The 12,177-nt window shown below is 50.3% G+C and overlaps 1 protein-coding gene across 1 annotated transcript in view; it reads right to left on the reverse strand.

The window, feature by feature from the left end:
• JPH3 (junctophilin 3) overlaps positions 1–12,177 on the reverse strand; it is a 56,858-nt gene that overhangs the window by 18,874 nt on the left and 25,807 nt on the right.

Genomic DNA, 12,177 nt, shown 5'->3' on the forward strand with positions numbered 1-12,177 from the left:
CTTCCGCCACCCCGGTGCAGGCAGGGTTATAAATAGCTCAACTGATTTCTTTTCCCTCCAAAATCAGGCCCTCCATCTCCTTTAATCATTTTTTTCTGCCTCTCTCTGAATTCCCTCTAATTTTTCGACATCTGTGAGAGCAGAGCCATTTCTGACAGGCTCCTATAAATGGAAAACAGGGCCAGGAATGTGCTTGGCATCACATCGTGAAGCACAAGCTGAGGCTATGGAATGGGGTGTGTGTGTGTGTCTATGTGCTGTCACCTCCCTGAGCCTGGTGAGACACCTTGTCCCTGCTCCCAGAACTGACCTGTCACTTGTGTCCAAGTGCTGACACTTTCCAAGTGTCTTTGCTCTAATAAGTGATTTCTTTACATCCATTGGTTGCTTTGGAGTGGCCATGGATGTGGATATTAGTTCTTCTCCAGAGTACTGAAGGTGGTGAAGGGGCTGTGGTGATGCTGTCACAGGTCCTGCAGGTCCTCCATGATTGATACAACAAAAAATTGGGTTTAAATGGTGTTTTACCCACCTTGAGTCCAGTGCTCTCCCTCCTCAACACTCATGCAGGGTTGGAGGAGTGGACAAGCATGTTACAGCCCATCCCCTGGCAGGTATCCCAGTTCAGCTCTGTTAGGAGCACAGGAATGCTCCAAACAGGAGCTGCAGCAAACCCTGGAGGTGCAAACTATTCCAGTTTTCCATAGAATCATAGAATCACAGGATGGTTTGGGTTGGAAGGACCTTAAAGCTCATCTCATTCCACCATGGGAATTCCATGAGCAGGGACACCTGCCACTAGCCCAGGTTGCTCCAAGCCCCGTCCAGCCTGGCCTGGAACACTTTCAGGGAGGGACCAGCCACAGATCCTCTGGGCAACCTGTGCCAGTGCCTCAGCACCCTCACAGGGAGGAATTTCTCCCTAATATCCCATTTAACCCTGACCCCTGGCAGTGTGAAACCATTCCCCCTTGTCCTGTTGCTCCATGCCTTTGTCCAAAGTCCTTCTCCAGCTCTCTTGTAAGCTACACTTTTGGTACTAACACAGTTGGTGGAAAAGGTTAGGGTGTCAAACCCACTGATTAAACCACCTCAGTGCCAAGGATGTTGCCACCTGAGCCTTAAAATTCAGATGCTGATTCTGAGCTTGTTAAACATCTGACATTTTCCCCGAGAGCTTCTCAGTGATGTGGATCCAAAGATCCTCCATCTGTCTATCCCTCCATCATCTCCGGGGCTGAAAACTGCTCAGGCCTGGGCCTGTCCCTCCCACACTGCAGCACGTTCTCAGAGCAGGCTGCAGGTCCCTGCTGGCCTGGTACAAAGGATTAATAACGTCTGAGAGTGTCTGGACTGAACTCAGCAGGCAGGATTACACTCTGCCTCCGAAATTCCTCCCCAGAGAGGCAACTGGAGGCACTTATCTGTCACTGCTTGCCAGGGAAGGAGGCTGAAAGTGCTGAACAGCAGCTTGTGCCACTTCCAAGGGTCCTAGGGATAGATACATGGAGGTGTCTGCAGAGAGGGAGGTTATGCTGCAGGAACATCATGGAGCTGTCACCCAGTTGTGTGATTCTGTGATGACCCAAGCTATGCTTCTCTCTCCTGCATCCATCACTCTTCCCTTTATAGAAGCACAGAATCATTTAGTTTGGAAAAGACCTCTGGGACCATCAAATCCAACCTGTAATCAAACACTACGTTGTCAACTAGAGCAGAGCACTGGGTGCCACATCCCATTATCCCTTGAACATCTCCAGGGTGACTCCACCACCTCCCTGGGCAGCACATCCCAACGGCTAATAACCCTTTCCATGAAGAAATTCCTCCTCATGTCCAACCTAAATGTGTTACAATCACCATCCCTGTGGGATGGATGTATCTCCATCCTTGTAAAATCACTCCAGCGATGTCTGGACCAGTCCATCCCTGCAGACTCCAAAACCAGCACAGGAAGAGCAGCAACTTGAGGCTTTGACTCAGAAATGGTTAAAAATCAATGACATTAATCAAACCATCCCTGATCCCAAACACACTGGATTCCCCCCCAGTGCATGGGGGAATTAAGCAGCAGCTTAATTGTTTGTAAAGCTCTGTAAGTCGCTCAGAGGAGAGGCGCCAGGGAGTGAAAAGCAGCATTATAGGGATCTATACATTGCATAATAACATACATAAGTATTCCCAAATAAATGCAAGTAATCCAGTTAGTGCTGCCTGACTCTGCCACATCCTAAATTTAACAGCTGTCTCCTCCGTCCACGCCTGCTAAATCTTCATTCCCACTTAATTGCTGGAGTTTATTTCCTTGTAAAGTGGGTTTTGCTCCATGACACATGGACAGGACCTGATCTAATCATGCTCCTTCTCCCGCCCTAAGTGCTGCCATAAATTGTTCCTGGACATCCTGGAAACCACAGTCCAAATAAGGCTGGGTCATTCCCTATGAGTCATTGAATGGTTTGGGTTGGAAAGGACCTTAAAGATCATCTCATTCCAGTGGGCTCATGATGGTATGGAGTGATGCAAGAGGATCTGTTTAATTCCTCCCACCTCTGAGCATTCCCAGCCTCCTCCTCCAGCTGGGATGAATCCAGCAACCTGGGCTAGTGGAAGGTGTCCCTGCCCATGGCAGGGGGGGGGACGAGTTGTGCTTTAAGGTACTTCCAACCCAAACCATTCCATAATTCCAGGATTTCAGTGCACTTCACTACCCAGACTGAACGGGGAGAGGCAGTTTTGCCATGGAAGGGGCTGGGAAGAGCCAGAGGAATGATGTCAGGGATGGTTTATGGCTCAAGACCCAAAGGTCTGGTTTGGGTCAGGGCAAAGAGTCCATGCTGGGACTGGCTTGGAATATTTTCTTGATCCATTTTTTGCCAAGCTGACTCACTCTTCTCGGAGGCTGAGCGGGCAAGTGGTCAAACTGGCAGAAAGAGCTGGCAGGAGGCAGAGAAAAATCCCAACCAACCAGATTGCCGTAAATCTTTGCAGATCTCCTGTGATTTGGCCAGAGCTGACAAGGGAAGGGATAATACCTGCTCCTGCTTCCTCCTAATGCCAAGTTTATCAGCTCCAGCTAATCTTTAAGATGCTGGAATAAACTGATTTGCAAGGAAGAACTTGGCTTTTTAGGAATTCCAACAGCGATTCTGGGCTGGATTTGGGTGAGCCAGGAGTCAATGTGAGGGCTTCTGCTGCAAACTTTATCCTGGGGGCTGGTTTAGACAAAAAGGGGTGAACACTCAGCAAAATCCTCATGGGTTCAGGAAGGAAGGAAGAAAAATTAAACCCAGGTGAGGCTTGAGAGGTGTTTTGGTTCATGGAATGCCTTGGCAGGAGAACAAGTGGGACAAACTGCTTCAAGATTAGGCTGGAAATTAGAGCAAGTTTATAGAGCCTCAGAATCATTTCTGAGCAGAGATGAGTCTGCTTGGGAGGTGTAATTGTGACACCTGGAATTGCTGGGATGGCACCTGCTGTCACAAGGAATCTGGTTCACTACTGAGGCCTTCTCCATCCATTGTTTGAGTGCAGTGATAGTGAAAAGGATGAGCTGGAACCAGGTGAGGCTTTTGCCATTCTTATCCCTATTTTTCCTGCTTTTCTGCATGAAAAACACACTCTTCTCCAAGAAAAAACACCAGGCAGCAGACTCTGAGCAAACTCGTGGTTGGGGTGAGAGGGAGCTCTGAGCTGGACACAGGAGGAAATCCACATTATTGGTGATTGAAATGTGAAAAAGCATCATATGGGCAAGTTTTCTGGAACAGGAGATCGGCTTCCCAAAATTCACATAGCAGCTCTTGCCAAGGGACTTCTGTTCTATCTCAAGCAAACTCTTCACTTGTCTGATGCTTCTGTGCACTCAGAGCTTGGCCGAAGGAACTCCTCCTCAATGGGATTTAGGCTGGACAGGGAAGAAGGAAATTACTCCTTTATTTTTGGGATCCTCTGCAGGAATGAAGACACTGAGTCCTTCACTCCAGTCCCAAAGCTGATTGAAACCTCTCCTGAGGTCTCCATGTATCCCAGCTCCTCCACAGGAGCACATAGGAGATTGCAACAAGTCCTAAACCATAGAAAAGGAGCCTGTGGACCATATTTTCATGAAAAACATTAAACTGGTGTGTGCTGTCTTCACTGAAGGCTTTACTGGGAGCACTGTGGACTCAGTGGTGAGGATGGAATTAGTCTGCCAGTGAGCTCATCCTGGGCCATAATGAACAGCCTCAAGTTTTCCTAAGGGACCAGGCTGGCTCCACTGGATTCACTCCGTCTCACAGGTCAATATGTAATCAGGGAGCTTTGGGGTTGTTTTTTTCCAATGCATCTTTCTCTTCCTGCAGGAGGAATGTTTTCTCCCTCCATTACAGAGGTTCATGGATTTTTCGCATGGCAAAATTCAATTAAAATACACACTAGCTGCAAGGGAAAATTCAGAGAGAGCATTTGCAGGTTCTCCCATCCAACCTCAGCTCCTGAAAAGCAGCAGGGGCTCAGGCAAGCCTTGGGATGCTCCTTGTCCTGTGAAGGGATGAGTGGATGAGGTGAGGGAAAGGAGTTTTAGAGTCCAGCTCCCCATGTACAAAACCCAGGCTGGCATGAATGTGAATCCCTCAGCTGTGCTGACTTCCTGGGGGTTGTTTTCCACTCCCTCTGGCAGAGCAGAGAGCAGGATCCATCCCTAATTGCATCCAGCCAAGATGCACCAAGAAACACAAAGCAAAGTGATCGATGCCAGTAACCAAACCCAGAGCCTTGGGAGAGGGGAATGCTGATACAACCCTCTCCCCAGGCTATCTGATCACTCCAGGATGGCCAAGGAGAGGCATTCCCAGCTCCCAACTCTGCCAGTGTGGGACTGATCACAGCAACTAGCACCAGGGAGGGACAGGAGGCTCTGCCTGCTCTGGGCAGCATCTCCATCCCTGCCTGTGAAGAAGGGAGGCTTGGCTGGTCTTCCTGCTCTCCTAGATGGGACAAATTGGGACTGAATTATTAATAGCCACTGCAGACTGTCTGGCTTCCACCTCTGCAGGAGCATCTCTGATTTAGGGCAGAGAGCTGCAGCACCCATCCTGCCTCCTTTAGCCCCTGGATGGGCTTCACTGGGCACAGCATCACACATCCAGCACCTCTCCAAGCCCCCAAAGCCCAGAGCAATAACCTGACAGAGAGGGTCAGGGTAGGCATGACCCAGGGCCAAGCTCTGTCTAGACATTGCCTTCAGGGAGTGGGGAGATGGCAGCAATTAACAACCTGTTTGTTATTTTCCCTATCTGGCATTTATTGCCCTGATAAAACCTGCTCTTAATTCCAGCTTGGCTCTTTTCACAGCCCTCCTGGCTTCGTTGTTATTGCACCAGGCTTGCCTTGAGTGATTTGTGAAGGCAGTAATACAGTGCTGGGACTCAGGGGGTGGAATATTAGACACACCAATTAGCTATCTGTGCATAAATTCCCATTTACCTGCTTATCACAGGCTTATTTTCCTGCCTGCTCCCTCTGTCTGCTTTTTCCTCCACCCTCCCCAGCACTGGAATTCTTAATCAAGGGAAAAAAGCTGCTTAATGTGACCTCTGACATGACGTAATGCAGCCCAAAACGGCTGCTCTGGCTCTTTGCAGCCAGACACAAAGCAGGTGCTGTGCATAGCAAAGAGAAAGCTTGGCTTCCCTGCACCCACTGCCAGACTTCCCAGCTCCCAGATGGAGGTTTTGGGATGGAAGGATGGACCACCATTGCCTGGGCTCTGTGACGAGCACTGGGAAACCTCCCACCAGTGGGACAGCAAGAGGGAAGGGACGGGCAAGGCTGGAATGGCCCTGGGCAGAGGGAATGGTGATAGCAGGCTGTGAAAAGTGGTTCTAAAAGTCACACTTCAAGAGAATTAAGGAATTACAGACAAAAATACCCTAAACACTCAAACCCTTTAATCCTGAAAAAAAACTCAATGCCTTTGTTAATTCCCAAGAAAGCAAAATACAGAGAAGCACAGAAAAGGTTGTGGTCAAAAACCCAAAGCCAAGTTTCCTTGTGGTTTTACACTGGGAAATGTCACATTACAGGGGGAAAACATTCCCAAGCCAGCTGGGAGCCCTTGTGGAGAGCAGGTGCCTGTGGCCCAGCTGGGGCATGGCATGCATGAGGTCTCCCAAACTCCCAAACAGGGATGGAGCCAGTTCCCATTTAGCTCTTTGCTCCAGACACCTGTGCCAGAGCCTCCCCTCCTTGATATTTTTGGAGCTTACAAATGGAGAGGGAATTCATTGATGAGTTATTTGCCATTCTGCACTGAAATTACACTTTTTAAAATCCAAGTAAGGGAAAGAAATATCCCAGGTTGTGCCCTTGTGTCCTGTGCCTTGCCTTGAAGGAGACAAAATGAACTTTGCTGGAGAACTGAATTGATGACATGAAAAGGTGCAAAGTCTCGGTGTATTGGAGGCCAGGGATGGATCATGACCCCAAAATTCCAGGTGAAACAACTCAAACCACATCCCTGAGATGAGTGTGATTCCTGGTGGAGAAGGATGACAGCACCCAAAAGGCCACAACACCACAATCCTCTCCAACTCACCTTATTCCTACATCCCAGATCATTCACAGAGCTGCTCAGATTTGTTTATTTTATTCCTACTTTTGCTAAACAAATAATTTCAGCATAAGAAATCAAACTCTATCAACTTCAAAGGGCTGGGCCAGGTGGAGCTGGTACCCAGAGGCACACATGCCATCAGTCAGGATGCTCCCAGCATCTCTCTGGTCAAGGCACACATGGAATAAGCAGAGCCAGGCAGACTCCTACATTTCCCTCCTGGTGGGTTTCCTTCCTTTTAACTTCCTGCCCCCCAGCAAGGACAAAGCTGATGGATCTTTTGCTCTGGAGCTGATGCACATCTCTGCCCTGAGATGTTATTTACAGCTGATAAGATAATTAACATCTGGAGAGGGAGTCACATCTCCTGCCATCTGTCACTTGAAATGAAGCTATGGAGGATGCAGGTGAGCCATGCAGCCAGGCAGTACCTGCCCATCCCAGTGCTCCAGTGCCTGACAGCCCAGACTGGGAATTGCCTTGGGAAAAGGACAGCTTTGATGCCACTGTCCCACCTGACTGACTGAGGTTTAGCCTCTCTCCAGCCCTGTCACTTTGCCACTCAAACAGGGGCAGAGGTGGGACCCTTGGGGTGCAGCCAAGCCCCCAAAGTCACCTCTCCTAATTGGAGGTAAGAGCAAACTCCAGCTCCAGGGATGGATATTCCCATTTTCCTATAAACTGGGGAAGGCAGGAGATAATTGCAGTGATGCTGGGAATGTTGTTCTTTTCTCTGTGGAGAACCACTCAGAACAGGATTTGGGAAGAGCTTCAAGGAAAGGAATGAGCAGGGGGGATGCTGTGGTGCTTTGGATAGGGAACATTTCCATGGATTTTTACTGGATAATTGTCATGTCCATAATGGAAAATGTCCATAATTGAAATGGGGAAGGCTGACAGCCCCCTCTCCATCCCCTGCCAGCAGACAGCCCTCCACACTCACATCCCAGAGGGGCACCAAACACTCCTCTAACCCTGGGCAAAAATAGCACATGACAAACAAGCCTGCCACAGCCAGGCAGGAGGTAAAACAGGTTGGAAGAAATCCCTAACAACCCTTGGAAAAAACTAAAGATGTAACAGAAGCAGAAAAAAACAAAAACCCAAGACAAAGCAAGTGAAGGCACAAAATCTCCAAGGAAGCTGGGCAGCAGCTCTGGATCATCCACACACTGCAGCTCTCTCCTGGCTGGACTGAAAGCAGAAGGAGGAGAGCAGGAAAGCCCAACACTGATGCTGCAGTCAGGTGGAGATTCTGGAATGCACAACAGGCCAAGTTGGAGCTCTCTGGGCAGCAGTAACTCAGCCTGCTTGGACACGTGTAGCACTGGGTTTGGCTGCACATGCTGCTGACTGGAATGGCTTCAGGCTGGATCCTGCATTCCCTGTCTCCGGGCAGGGATGGCTCCAGAGGAGGCAGCAGCACAACCCTTGTGAGCCCATTGCTGCTCATCAGGCCAGGGAATGCCAGGCTGGGTGGGAGGCTTGAGTGTGATGAGTCTGGCTAGGTGGCTTGGTGGGACATTATCTGTCTGCATGGATTCATTGAGGAGGGTCTGGCTAGGTGGTTTGGTGGGATCTGCCTGGATTCATCGAGGAGGGTGGAGACAGAATCAAAGAATGTTAAGGGGTTCAAATGGAGTTTAGAGATCATCCAGCCCCACCCCCCTGCCCTAGGCAGGGACACCTCCCACCACACCAGATTGCTCAAGGCTTTAGCCAACCTGGCTTTGAACACTGCCAGGGTTGGGGCAGCCACAGCCTCCCTGGGCAACCTGTGCCAGTGTCTCACCACCCTCACAGGAAAAACATCTTCCTAAGATCTCATCTAAATTGCCCTCTTCCAATTTATCCCCATTACTCCTTGTCCTGTCACTGCAGCTCCTAACAATGGTTACAAGGTGGTCATGACATGCCAGTGGCAGGGGTTGGGACTAGATAAGCTTTAAGGTCCTTTCCAACCCAAACCATTCTGTGGTTCTATGATTACCCCCAGTCCAGGCACAAATTTGGAACAACCTTTGTGGGATGAATGAAGGCTGACAGAAACTTCTGACTTGGTGTGGACACTTGGTATGTCCTTCTGCCATGACCTGCCCCAGGTTACAGATCAAAAGGTGGATTTGGTGGGCCATGACCATCTGCTCCTGGCCTCCAGCACCAGATAACTCCCCATTCCTCCTCATTTTTCACTCTGACCTCCTTGCTGGGGCTGATGCCACCACAGGATGGAGATGGTGGTGTAACCCTCAATGCCAAAGGTGCCAAATGCAGCACAGGGAGAGAAACTCAACCAGGCCACAGGCAAAGGGAGCTGAGGAAACCTCTGCTCTGTCCCCAGAGAATCCCTCAAATCCCTTTGAGGAGCCACCAGCACATCCAGGTCCCTTGGGAATTATTAGAGGCCTTTTTCTACAGGCAAAGGAAAAGTGCTCAGGATAAGAGAATTTGGGGAGCTCAGGCAAAAAGCTGCAGGTGAGGGAGGACAGGCAAGCAAAGCTGATCTGTTCACAGAATTTCAGTTTCATTTTGATGCCTAAACAGAAGGAGTTAAACCAAATTCCAACAGAAACCACAACAGAACCGCAAGGAAAAGTCATTTTTCCTTTCCTGACCCTTCACCCTCTTCAGGTTTTGGCTGAAACTCTTTGGCAGCCTCACAAGTTTTGGTCACCTCAAGCAAAACAGACATTTGGCAAATGAACTTTCCAGGCATTTTTTTTTTCCTGCTGCTGGAGCCACAAAAGTCTGGAAGAACAGAGAAAGGTTGAGCTCATGGTCCTTCCTTTCCCCTGGTGATAGGCTGAGGGAGAGACATGATCCATTACCTTCCTCTGGCCACTCACTGCTTTAACCATCCAACACCCAACAGCAAAACTCACCCCAGTTCTGAGCAAAAGGCTTAAAAACCTCATCCAGAATCAACCCCAATTCTGTCTAACTGAAGTTAAACTCCTAGATCCAGCACAGCCTGGACTCAGGCCAAGACATGGAGCTGAAATGGTCTCAGGAGCGCTGACGGATGCTCTCCAGCTGTTGAAGGAGAGGTGGTTGATATCCAGGCTCACCCTCCAGAGCGCCCCTGATGCCTGCAGCCCTGTGGGGTAGGAGACAGGACTATATTGCAAGTGATATGACAGAGGTCTAAGGGATGTGCTAAAACAGTATAGTACTGAGTGATTTAAAACTGTATTCCAGCCACCAAGGCCTTAAGAGATGCTTGGAAAGCAAATCCATCTGTGTTTTGTTCCGTGGATGGGAGGAGTCTGATTGCCTGCCTGGAGGAGATACTGGTGATGGACATCACACTGTGCACTTCTTGCTGCCTTCAGCCTTGCTGGGATGGACCTGGTGATGATGGGGAAGCTTTTCCCTGCTCTAAGGGACAACTCGCCCCGAAATGGTTGGAGACAGCCACGTGCAGGACATGACAGCATCATCTCCATCCCCCATTACCACGTCCAGTCCTGTGTCTCCTCACCAGCAACCCCAGGAATGATGAGAAAATGAGAACAATGAGTGTTCTGTGAAATTTCTTGTCATTTTAAGCACTGTTTGGGGCACAAATCACCCAATCCCCTGCACCCTCCACAGCACCAGTAGGTACAAGCAGGAGGGAGAGGGACTGGGGGTGCCTGTGGGGCTGTGTCACCCCTTTATAGTGCAAGTGCTTGGCCACAGCCCTGCTGACTGCTGTGGGACAATAACAGCATCCCTGTTGCCACAGCAACAAGCACCTCGTGCCTGCCTCAAACTTCAGAGCCCACCCAGGAGGAGCTGCTTCCCTCATCCCAGCTGCCTGCATGGGGTTTTTTTGAGCACCCAGGAGCCCCAAATCCAGCTGCACTCCCAAATATCCCACTTCTCACAAGGCTTCTCAAGATGGGAGGCTGTCCCTGAGCTGCTGGGTCTCTGCTCAGCCCCACTGCCTGCCTGCACCCAGATTTGCTCAGCTGCTGGGTGCTGCTCATCTCAGTGCATCCTGTGGGATGCCCTGGATGGGATGCTGCCACTGGGACCTGCTGGGGCAGTGGGTGTGCTGTCTGGTCCCCACACACCTATGTGCCCTGAGGCCAGCAGACAGCCCTGAGCTTGCAGGTCTGAGCTGCCTGCAAGGCAAAGCCTGTGAAAATTTCCACTTAAGCAGCCAGGAGCACAACAGGGGAAAGGACTCAGGGCTTGGCTGTGCCAGGAGAGAATCTGGGCTTTTAATTATTTATGCTTCACCTCCGTGCTGTGGGCATGAGAGACAGAGCTGACAGAGACACAGACAGGTAATGGAGAGGAGGTTGCAGCCTGGATCTCCACAGAGGCCATTTACAGGACTCAGGTGAGCCCCTGCCTGCCTTCTCCACACTTCTCCCCTTGGAAAAGTGCCTTGTCCTGACTCTCATCTCTGCCACCACTTCCCTGGAGGGTTCATCCCCAGGACTGAAGGGTTGGGAAGACCTGTCACAACTGTTTGAAGGCCCAGGGATCTTCTCATATTGGATGGGGACCAGCCACCCACCTGCCAGTGGGGTGGCCATGGGACAGTCACTGTGACCACTGTGACCAGCTTGAGCCCACAAACCTCTTTCTTCTCCATAAGGAATTCCAAGGATCTGCTGCTCAGGGTTCAGGGCAGCATCATGGAGCCACCACAGCTCACAAGGATACTTCATGGCAGGTGTCCCCTGCCCCAGCTGAGCTTGGGTTCACCTGCAGGTTTTCCTTTAGGGATGGGCACCAGAACTGCTTTAGTTGAGCAGAATGAGCTGAGCAAAGCACTATGGCCTGATCCTGTGCTTCCTTCTGTCATTGAGGTCCATGAGCAGGAGGAACCCATCAGGGTGCTCCCAGCCTGTCTCCCACGTGAGTGGCTCCTGATGCTGAACCAGGCAAACCAGCAGTCCCCAAATAACATGCCATGACCCTGGAGGGTGACACACAAGGACAGGATGGGGTGCATTAGGGACATGGTAGCAGTGAGGCTCTGCTGTCCCAACTAGCAGTGAGTAGCAGTCCCAGGAAGCTGCACACCATGAAAAAGGGGTGTTGGAAATGGGTTAAAATGGAAAAGTAGGTCTCACTGGACACTGGGCTGAGCACTGGGCACAGCCATGTCACTGCCAGTGTGGGATTTTAGGGTGCTCAGCACCCTGGAAGAATTGGGACCTTTCTTAGTCACAACTTTAAAGGGATAATCAGTCAGATCCATGGGTTAAATCCCCCTGAGATTTTCAGGGGGGAAATTTGCTTAGCAGGGTCTACAGTCAAATCCTTTAATTTCCTGGATTAGGAAGTCAGGACAGCTTGTCATTAGTCCTGCGTGGAGGAGGTGACAGAAACCTCATCGCTTGAGGCTTTTCTAGCCAACTACAAGAGCACAGAGGCCCTGAGACCCCCCCAGTCCATCCTCTGTGCTCCCCCCAGCATCCCAATCTCTGGCTGAGAGGGAAAGTGATGTTGACAAACATCAGCCAGGAAAATACTCATTATATTGGCTCAGCTCTGCATTTCCTTCCTGATTATACTCCTGATAGTGCTTTCACCTCTCTCCAGGGAGGAAGGGGTTGGGGGGGACAGGAGCATGGGGG

The sequence above is a fragment of the Acanthisitta chloris genome, unplaced genomic scaffold (assembly GCF_000695815.1).
Source record: "Acanthisitta chloris isolate BGI_N310 unplaced genomic scaffold, ASM69581v1 scaffold3212, whole genome shotgun sequence".
Classification (NCBI taxonomy): domain Eukaryota; kingdom Metazoa; phylum Chordata; class Aves; order Passeriformes; family Acanthisittidae; genus Acanthisitta; species Acanthisitta chloris.